The following is a 9991-nucleotide window of genomic DNA, read 5'->3' as shown; positions in this document are numbered from 1 at the left end:
AAAAAATCTGTTTTTCATTCTCGAATCTTTCAGAGACAGATTCAAACAGCTGTTTTGTGCCCAAACTAATAACATATTAGTCTCAGGAAATGGAGCGTCACCAAATCCAATTCCCTTTTATGATGATTTTGATCCAGCTGTATTTAGCTTTCAAAGCTTCTTAAAAATCCAAACAAAGCACCCATCATTTTAGGAGAACTTCAGAAAGCAGCTCTGAAGCCTCCTAGCAACAACTGCTTAATTATCTCTGCAGGTTGGTGTTCTTGTTTTAAGCATCGGTAAAGCAATCTGTCACCAACCCGAACACGCAGTGCCATAATTCCTGGGCCAGTTTCTGGTGCTCAGCAGGAGCTGCCTGTTGCAACACATTTTGCAGAAAGAGCACAGTTTGGCTTGAAGATCTACAGAACCCTGGATGAATTTCAGCCCACAGCCTACAGTACTAGTTGACTCTGGGACAAGCCACATACACCTCAGGAAAGCTGCCAGAATTAAGTCAAGGCTGCACAAGAAGAAATAAGCCGGTGGGTTTTTACTGGCCTGATAAGTCAAATGTACCACTTTTACGATCCTGAAGAACCATTTATTACGATGCCCAACCATAACAGCAGAAAGATAGCTTATTATTTCGGGTGCTAGCAGATGACCTGGGGACACTTGAATTGCTTTGCTACAGATTTATTGGGTGAACTGTGTCCAAGTCAATTGGATTGAGGTACTAAAAGATGTTTAGATGCTTGAATACTATTGATACCAAGACAAATTAGATTCTCAGTTCTTCTTTAGGTGCCCACCTAGTCTGCCTCTACTCTTACTTGTCAAATGTGTCCTGCTCCATTTCCTTGCTCATTTTTCATAGGGTGCCATGGATAAAAGACTGCGAGGCACCTGCTTCAGTGGTAAACAGCCATTTAGAAGATGTGTGTACTTTCCCTGATAGGTCTAAATTGATGTAGCGGGAGATCACAAAACCACAGGTTGAATTGGGATGGCTTATAGTAGATTGGAATGTAGCTACTTTTCCTTACTAATTTTGTCTTGTACTGTAGAATCTGTTTTGGTTTGGTTTGGTTTTTTTCCTGTTAAAATTATGCCTTTAATGCTATGATTAAAAGATTATTTTCAGAATGCAGATTAATTACATGGAGTGCAATTGGCCCAGGTATGGTGAGAACTTGAAAAACATCTCAGAGGCATGCTAGTGGAATAGAGGGTATACATACAAAAAGTACCAGGACATCAACCTCGGGGATGGTGCAAGTACACTGCAAGAGAGGACCTGCCTTTACTATATAAAATTGTGTTGATGCTGAAGCTCAGCTAAGGTATTTGTAAACCTGTCAGCATGGTCTGGCTCGTATGATTAAATACTAGTCAGCGTGTCCTGCTGTCACCTCATTAAACTTCAGCATTTATTGATAATTGTGGATTTCCATATGTTGTTGAATTAGCTATGTTCTGCAGCTGAAAACATGGATAAAAGTGGAGGAATGATTCCGATGCAAGAAGTCAGCAGAGTCAGCTGTCTGTAATATAACCTGGAAACACAATACAGCTTAGAAACGGGCTTGTGTGGCCCGAAGGATATAGATAGACTCTTTTATCTCCGTCAGATATAAGCCAAAGCAGCAAAGTTCAGATCTAGTTTTGGATCACTGAACTAGTTCAATAATATCCAGCAGGAACTTGACCTCACCAGATACCCCATCTGTTTGGGGGGTTTTGGAGATCTGCTTCTATTGCATGCTTCTACCCCATTAGACCAAGTTACACCAGTGTAAAGCGTAGAACTGGGTCTAGATCTACCATCCACAGAACTGGGGAACGCAAACCAGGAAACCACAGAGAACATCTTCTGCCTTTTTAGTAGGTGGAGTTTAGACTGCAGTAATGGAAGGCTCAGTTTGGTTACTGAAAGATTTAATTATTGTATTTATTTTTATTACTAGTGGCTTTTAGGGCACCAATATGTTGCGGGGTACTGTACAAACACAGGGGAAGAAATGGTCTGAAGAAACCAGAGGGGTGAGAAGGGCTAGAATGAGCTGAAAGATCCTCCAAGGTAGAGAGGACGCCGAGGTATGCAGGATGGGTGATTAGTGTAAGGGAGTAATGCACGAAACTGTGGTGGAGGACACTTGAAATTCCAAACTCTAGAACTGCAGATACTGGACATTTCATGTTTCTGATGGTTCTTTTTTTGATCCTCTCCCTTTACATGGCACACCTTCCATTTGTTTTTCAGAATTTCAATTGTAAACTTCAAATTCTCCTCCTCATCCTGCCTTTATCTTATTTACATCCAGGAGATTCTTGTGCTTCTCTGAGGGCTGACATGCCCTGGCTTAAACTGGAGCTGCCCTGAGGATGATTTTATATTTAGTAGCAACTTATGAGCTGCTCTCGTTTGAAGCAGCCCAGACTGCCTGATACAATATTTACTGTGGAAATCTCTCTCTTGCCTCTCCCAATCGCAGTGTAATGATATGGCTGAGCTTGAGAAGGGGCCAGGGCCTTACCCAAAGCATGCCTGGGTAGCAGAGCCTTGCAGGGCACAGTTTCTAGCCCCTTTATGCCATCAGAGTAACCCACAAGATCTGTGCTGAGGGACGAAATTCTGTCCCACAAAATCTGTTGCCGGGAGAGCACAGCTATCAGCTTGTATCATTCAGAATATACCTGTATAAAAGGCCTAACCAAGTGCAACCTCTGATATTCTCCCCTCATAATGTTGGGGTTTTTCTTCTGCATTTATTACAAGTTGGTCCCTTCTTAGAGTGGCATATTGATTTGGAGGGCTTAAGAGTTCTTCTGCAGGAGCGATATGAATGCAAAATCACCTGGCTTCTCCCATCCTTTGGGTGTCAGCTTTTTAATAGGGAGCTTTCAGAAATCCACCTCTCAGGTTTTATACAAAGCTCCTGGCGTTAGCATCCAGGTGCTCTGGTATGACCATTGCTCCCCATGCCAAGTCCTTGTGATAGCGATGGGGTGGAGCTCTGACCTGCAGCTTTCCTCTTTCCAATGGAAAAGTCAGCAGTGAAGGTTCACGGGACTGTGAAAGACCCACAGCTCTCCCTCCAAACACCCCACTGGGCTCCAGCCTGCAGGAGGCAGGTCAGTCCCTTTTAAAATGGTCCCTATTTCAAGCCTGCGATGATTTTAAGTGTGACAGCATGTGGGTGGGAAGCAGTGTATCAGATGGAGCACTGTCTCAGCTCTCAGCATCGTGAGCCTGCAGAATAAAGAAATGGCACAATATTGCCTCTGTGGAGAGCAGCCTTTCCTGGAACATTTGACTGAAGCGGCAACGTGGTAACACAGACTCTGGTCTCTCTAGATTGTGTTCCTGGAAAAGCTGTTCAATTATTGATAAGGGTCGCACTGACAACACCAAAAGATGAGGCTCTTGCTTGCCTTTAATAATTTCTTACTCAGCAGATCTTTCACTTACAGCTCAGCAGAATTGGCATTGCAGACACATCAGCTGAAATACAATATGCATGCTGGAAAGACAGGCGACTGCCCAGCTTTTTCATTTGCAAACTAGAAAGGAATATAGAGCCGGCACCCCGGGTCGATTCTGCTTTGCAAGATGGTAACTGCCATTATGAAGCTGGCACTGCCAGGTCTTCTTTCCTGCTGATAACGTTTCATCCTTGTTCATTGCTCAGAGCTGTTCTTGAGTTCTTCCTCTCCCACTTATATGCTGGAAAGGAGGATCTCCCAATAAAGGTAAAGAGAAGGGATTGATACTAATGCTCCAGATCTAATTCAATTTAACAAGCACTACGCTAGCTAGTAAAGCTGCTGCTATTTTGTTCAAAGTATAGTGCTGACAGCTAATGCAGGGAGGAGCATTAACCCCATCTGTTCTTTGTACAAGGTTTAGTATTCCAAGAGAACTTTTTTAATTAGAGAGAAAGCTTTAAGCCTAAATGCCCCTTTGAGACCTGGGACTGTCTTGGTTTTTTTTCTGTAAGTGTGCCCTACAGAATCAGCACCAAGTGGGAAGCAGGGTGAAGTTTTGGAGGACCTTCATGAGATTCTGGCACTCTTAAACCTGAACCCATAGCGAGTTTGGATGGGAAGCTGAACTGCCACCTAAAATAATGAGTCCATTTTTTAACCTGTTTTATTGGTCATGGACATTTCTGAGTCTCCTGGTAGTGCTTCCCATTCACCTAACTAATGGGATCACTAGCCGCCTGTGAAGTAAGGAGCCTAATGATTGAGACTCATTAGAAAATGGAATTGAGAGATTCTCGTATCAGCAGATCTGAATGTCAGGCAGGGCTTCCCATCAGTTTGAAAACGTGAGACCTGTAACTTCCCAGAAATTCCAGGTGGTGCTGCAAAATCAAAACTGTGCACCAGTGTCATGCCTGGGGAAGGGTCAGCCTCGTCATGGAGTTTCACTTCAGCACTTCCATTTTGTTTGAGGTCTCTGCAGCCTCAGAAGCTGTCAAACCAACTGCTTTTCCACTTCCATGCAGTTTTAACAGCAAGAGGTATCTGCGTGTTTAAGGAACCTGTTTACTGTGCAAAGGTAAACAGTCAGGTTCCATTTTCACAATTATTCCTGTGTTAGAGGTAGATGCAAACATTGGGTTGCCAGCACTACTGCGTCACAGATGCAAACAATTTTCATCAGGGTGAAAGCCCGGATGATACCACCATGGCAACCAATTTTAAATAGAAACAATAGGCCAGCTCCTTCACTGAAATAAAGGCACAAGACCCGAGGATCTGGTTCCATATTCCTACAACAGACAACACAATTTTTGAGCATTCATATTGTCTGCGTTTTTATTGCTTCTTTCCTCAGAGCATCTCAACATGCTGTTTGCAATTTATACGCAGTAAATACGAATGGAATGAAGCCATCTCTGTGGGGCTAGCAGCAGTCAGAAAACAGCATGGTGGATAAAGGAAGTTCTTGCCAAGTTCTTTATCTTTCCAGTTACAGAATCTTTAAGTCCCATGCAGAGAAGTCAGTTCAGTTTTTCCCTTGAAAACCTCCAAAAAATAAACAACAAATCATTAACATTGGAAAGATGAAGTGCTGAATCATGCCTCCCACGCTTTAGAGCTTGTGTTCCACTGAGTCTAATTATTTCACACTTGCTACATAAATCTTTGAGCAGTCTCTTCCAAGAATATTCATGGTGAGGGTTGAAAAAGAGAAAGTTCTGATGAACAGTCAAACATGGGGATAATAGTTCTGGTCAAGCTCGCTGGAACCTGATGCTGACTTATCTCGTATGAATGGGATTTTATTTAGCCCCAACAACCTCAAGCAAACTTGAAATTGCCATGAGAACAGTACAGTCAATGTGCAGCTGACTGAGCATATAGAAACTGCAAGAAAATATTGAACGTATTTTTAAGCATTTTAACCAGTGTCTTTTGTGTATCTGAAGTGAGGTGAAATTATGTTAAAATCCCACCAGATCTCTCTCTCCCTTGTTGCAGCCAGCATGCCCTTAACAGAGTCAGTGGGTGTAGAAATAGGAAACTACTTTTTGCTTTTGCTTGTGTATTGGGGAGGGGGAGTTACTATTTAAAACAAACAAACAAACAAACAAACAAACAAATTACTAACCTACAGCAAATTCAGGAAGGGCATGTATCAAGTACTCCACAGCTCTTAATTCTGAGAAGGAACTTCAATGCTCTGGCATTGTTTTCCCCTGTGCCATTCTTATCTGACAGGTAGTATCAGTTGCCAGAAATGATGTGGGTTTATTCTGTACTTTGTATTCTAATATAAATGGAGCTGAATACTTGTCATAGTCCTTTGGGCAGGGCTCCTTACTGCTGCAGAGTTTAATATTGAGATTGGCAACACTAAGTTAGCTGATGTAATCCGTTCCATTACAGATATTTACGGCACGCCATATTACAATACAAAGGCAGAGGTTTAGAGAGTAAAAAGATGTGACAAGCCAAAAAAGCCAACCCATTCAAAACTGAGGCTGACACTGCGGGGGTCTATTCCCCTCACTGTACATTCACAAAAATTTCTTTTAACGCCATTAGGAGCATACGTGATGCAAAATTCAGATCAGGCACAAAGCAAACAGCAGCTCCACTGATGGCAAACAAAATCACTGTTATACACACCGCATCTGACTGTAGATCTGTCTTTAACATTAGCCAGTGACTCATGATCACCAGCATGTACTGTCCAAAGTCACTCCTAGGTTTCCCCATTCTTTGGCCAAACATCACAAGCCTTGTCTTATTGTAACACAGGGGAAAGGAGCAGCACAGAGGAGTGTTTGTTCCTCTTTCCAGCAGCCTCTTCATACTCCTGCAGTAGCCCAGGAGCTGATACAGTGATGTGTGAGTTATTACAAGTCAGAAAACTACGTGCAGCTTATTTATGCTCTCAAAGTCCTGGATATTTCCTTCTTGAATTTCTTGCTTACCTCTAAGTCTCATCAAGCCTCATCAAGCAGCTCTTTCAGATTCAAGGGTAGAAGCTGAGTGACTCCCTACCTGTTTAAGAGCCCATTTCTTTCCTACAGCTCTTCTGGAGAATCTGAAGCATCTGTTGTGCAGAATCAGCACTTTCATTAGTCTTAATGGAGCCTCTTCTTGCGGAAGACACTGGAGAGGCTTTGCATGTAACTGAGGAATTTCTATTGCAGACCATCAAGGAGATAGACACCCCACACTGCCTGGTGCTTGTGATTTGAAGTGAAAAAAATACTGATAATGCGGTATGAATGCAGTGCTGTGTTTCTGATACAGATGGGCCCAACCCAAGATCTTGTTTCCCTGAATTTCTTAAAGTTCAAGGGAGGTTGGAGCCAAAGTGCTTAACTGAACAGTCTAATTTTGTGTTTAGTTTTATTTGTTATGGAAGTGACAAAATTGGCTTTATGAAACAAATGTTGCTTGCCGTACCATTAAATCAGTTTCTTCTCTTTTGCAATGGCTTCTCGGTGCTGTTGGTAAAAATAATGTTGCTTTTCCAGTATATCATGTAAAGTGATTTCAGCTGCTTTTTTTCCATTCATGACCTCTGCAATGCTTGCATTTTAGACAGTTTTATACACTTATTGATTACCTGATGTACTGTTCTAATTTCTAGGAAGTAAGAACATAGCCCTTAAATCATCCAGACTCTGAAATGTTTTAATTTCCTCAAGTAAATAGCGCATATTTTGCCAGGAATCTTAAATGTATGATACATGGATCTGATTCCACTTTTACATAGGTCTTGTATAACTCCACTTCAGTGAAATTACTCCTGATTAGCATTGAGAATCAGGTCCAGAATATGGGGAGGAGAGTGGGTTAATGCCATTTTTTCTGACATTGAGTGCTTTGAAAGCACTCTGAGACTGTAACGCATTACCATTTCTCAGTAAGTGCCCTCTGAGAGGATTGGGAAGGATTGAAGGGTTTTTAACCAGTAAGTCACTTCAGGTCTTTCACAAAACAGTAGAGATTTAGCCATTTCTAGCTACTGGCTATTTGGTGATTATGTATAGTCAGTAGGCTGGTGGTCTCAGCCACCAGTGGACAAGCGTCCACACCACAACCACTGCTATCGAATTAGCTCCCTCGCTGGCAATCTGGACAGAGGGCAAATGGAGCATAAGTCTGGTTCTCTTCCCAGGCTTTGCAAGTTTTCCTGTCAGCCAGGGAGGAAAATGTTTTATAAAAATGCTTTACAAAAGTGTATTATTTGCCTCATCCAGAATTGTCATGCTCCAGCGCCTGAATATGAAGGCTGATATTCTCTAACAACCCCGTCAAACTCCCACACCATAGACGACTGCTGCAAGTTATAAGCACTCCCAAAATAGGGCTGGATTTTCACAGTGATAATTGAGAGCCATAACTTTCCACCACGGAGGCTCTGTAGGTGGGAGCAACAGCAGAGGCAGTAGTATCAACAGAGTCGGGGCTTTTTACCAGGATGTTATCTAATTTTATTATAGTATATATACCATAATCCTATCAATGTATAGCCTTTCTTTAGTGGACATCTCCTGTACAGTTATGGACCCATCTTTTGCCAGTGTGAGAAGAAGAACCCTAGGGGAGCTAAGAAAAAGACTTTGCCCTTATGACTGCCCTAAGCCCTGGTTCAGGAAAAATGTTCACATTCAGGACTGTGCTTAAGCTTTATGGACATTGTTGAATCATGCTGGCTTCAGTGAACTGATGACTAGAAAAAAATGTTCATGCAGGGTTTTGTTTTCCTTCAAAAGAACTGAAAAGGTTACTTAGTGCTACCACTACTAAGGAAAACCTTAAACCACACCAACCACTCATTATCTCAGTTTTGATGTAAATATCAGAATATTTAAATGCAAGTTAAATAATAAGAAGCTAAACAGAGCAATATTCTCAGTCACTGTAAGCAATAATTGGTGTTCTTTTCAGACTACGTGGTCAGAAAGACTGAATCAAAGAACCCTTATGGGTCACGTTCTTATCTGGTACACCGCCACCTCAATCAAATAACACCAGAGTTGCATTGCGGCAATTGCTGTTGAGATCAGAATCTGCATATAGATATTCTGTCTCTCAAGTTCTAAAAGTACTGTTATATTTCAAGTCAAAGAGAAAAGAGAGAACAAATAACACTATTTATTGCTGCAGATTATTTTTATGCCTGTGTGCTCCACTTAAGAGAATAATCTGTAAATGACTTATTATCAAGAAAAGTTATTTGTTTGCACTAATCAAGCCTTAAACTTGGAGGCATAATATGGAACTAATTATTTTCAACTAACTAATCAACATGTTTCATTCATAAGTTGGGATTTATCAATATAGCACATGAAAGGAGAGAACATATTATTATTTCAATTTAGATAATATGCAAAAAGCACTGTGTTTGTAATGACCTGCTTTCACTGAATATAATCAAGCTCCAAAGCTCTATTACAGGCTGGAAATAGCAGCAGCTTACTTTAATGAGATTTCTGGCTCTGGGCCCCAGCTGTTCTACGCAAGGCTCTCCCTTTGCTCTATGACCTACCAATATGTGCTGTCACCAGTAATGAGACAGGACCTATTTCCTAACATGGGGAAAAATTGGAAAGCATGAGTTCATTCTACTCTGTCGGTGGAAACACACCCTCCTTCCCCTGCAAGGCAGAAGGAGGGGTGCACTGAATATGCAACATCCCCCCTCTCCCTTGCCAGTGGAAATATGACATGAAACCCATAAGGTAGAGAACTCAAAGGTAAGACTGAAACTCTCTTCTTAACTCGTCCCCTTAGCACATAGAAAACCAATATTCATTAGGCACATACAGAATATGCCTCTCCCCTGTGAAGTACCCCAGAAGAGGACTTCACATTATCTGCAAGGCATGGGGAAGGGGGAATGGTAGCAGTCTTAGGCTCTGAATTTTATGGATTTTGTGAAATTACGCTCGTCTCAGAGCCGTGTTGGGAATGTGCCAGGAGCCAAAGAGCTGCACTTAATTTGCCTAAAATGGAGCAGATTACCATTGCTCTCCTTTTTAATAATGGAGATGCAGCCTGGAGACTACAGATTCCAGCAAGCAACGCTCCAAAATGAGCCAAGCAGCCCAGGCGCTGCACTGGAGACAGAGCATTGCACATTGGGACACAGCCCCGAGGGCTGGGTCCTGAAATGCTCCAGTAAGGGGTACTGTGACTCCTGGGTGGATAAAAAAGACCAGTCTCATTTTGGTCACTCTGAATTGGACTCTTAACATTGTTCTCTTTGCTTTTTCATTATTATATCCCATACTTTTCAGAAATTCTGTTCTTGAAAATGTTTAATTAGCTAACATTCGAGGGGTTTTATGCTATTTTTATCCTTAAGCTGTCACTTGGATTCATTAACGCTTCACAGGTGAATCTGTTTTTATTAGGACAAGAAGCCAGTGTTTTTTCCCCTGAATAGCATTGTTAAGTATTTCAGGAATCTAAAATCCACAAACTATTTCTGTGCCCTGAATACAAACCTCTTTGGAAAAAGCCGGTGAAC

General features: G+C 41.8%; 1 long non-coding RNA gene across 1 annotated transcript; it reads left to right on the top strand.

The window, feature by feature from the left end:
- The first annotated feature begins 2185 nt into the window (after positions 1 to 2185).
- LOC128134399 (uncharacterized) lies at positions 2186 to 6943 on the top strand. The gene is made up of 2 exons (XR_008232737.1): positions 2186 to 3735; positions 6534 to 6943. It is a non-coding gene; the product is annotated as an uncharacterized LOC128134399 (long non-coding RNA).
- The last annotated feature ends 3048 nt before the right edge of the window (positions 6944 to 9991 follow it).

Source organism: Harpia harpyja, chromosome 20 (genome assembly GCF_026419915.1).
Source record: "Harpia harpyja isolate bHarHar1 chromosome 20, bHarHar1 primary haplotype, whole genome shotgun sequence".
Taxonomy (NCBI): Eukaryota; Metazoa; Chordata; class Aves; order Accipitriformes; family Accipitridae; genus Harpia; species Harpia harpyja.
This window is presented reverse-complemented; position numbering and strand designations above follow the sequence as displayed.